This window comes from Pomacea canaliculata, linkage group LG7 (assembly GCF_003073045.1).
Source record: "Pomacea canaliculata isolate SZHN2017 linkage group LG7, ASM307304v1, whole genome shotgun sequence".
NCBI lineage: Eukaryota > Metazoa > Mollusca > Gastropoda > Architaenioglossa > Ampullariidae > Pomacea > Pomacea canaliculata.
Genome location: NC_037596.1, coordinates 9,631,553 through 9,632,348, shown reverse-complemented (window position 1 = coordinate 9,632,348; position 796 = coordinate 9,631,553). Strand labels below are relative to the sequence as shown.

General features: G+C 45.9%; 1 protein-coding gene across 1 annotated transcript in view; it reads left to right on the top strand.

Annotated features, from left to right (window-relative positions):
* Positions 1–370: 370 nt before the first annotated feature.
* The window catches only part of LOC112568892 (beta-1,3-galactosyl-O-glycosyl-glycoprotein beta-1,6-N-acetylglucosaminyltransferase-like), a 29,913-nt gene continuing 29,487 nt past the window's right edge, over positions 371–796 (top strand). Inside the window, exon 1 of the mRNA XM_025246407.1 lies at positions 371–500. The gene's annotated coding sequence lies outside the window, so the exon portion shown is untranslated. The remainder of the gene's footprint in view (positions 501–796) is intronic.

Below are 796 nucleotides of genomic sequence, written 5' to 3'. Positions count from 1 at the left end.
GTCTCCTTAGCCTTATATCATCTCCCAACGGTTGGCGCAGCGATACAACTGTTGTGTTCCACATCTTGTGTGCATTCGTTTGACTGCGCGTTCGCCCCATCCGCAGACACCAACTCTAACTCTGCTCCAAGTTATCTCATGACGTGGACTGTCTCTGACTCCCACAGCACATGCCTGCTCCATGTTGTTATTAGACCAACATAACTACACCTTGGATACAAACAAAAGGTTTCGTTTGCAAAGACTTACCCTCAGAAGAATTTCAAGAGACGGGACAAAGAAAAGTTGTTTTTTTTTCTGGTGTGATTTAAAGGGACAACTGGTAAAAGGCTGCGTGGCAGTGTCGCCCCTTTCTTTAAACTACAGTCGGTTCCATGTGAAGGCGGATAGCATGTGATTAACTAAAATGAAGGGTTGGAGGCAGTGGTGGGAGTGAACACTTGCAGTGTTGCACGATCGTCCCAAGTTTTCACGCCGTTGACGAGTGAGGAGACGAAGAGGTAGGATTGCGATGATCATTGTTTATTTTGCTTGAATTATTGTCTCCTTATTCAAAAGATAAGAATGTTCTAGACACAGACTTTGTGGATATTTTTGAAACTGTTTGTTGAAGACACGACGATGTTAGCCATCAGGATGTGAAAAGACAGAGGTAAGGATTGTCTCCTGGCCTTTTTCAGGTGGTTGGGAACTGAGACTTTTCTCGGGGCTAGGTTTACATGAGGGCGGTACCCATCTCCTCTCCGTCGCTGCCTTACCTTTCTCAACCCTCTAAGGTGTTAGGTACCCATCCCCC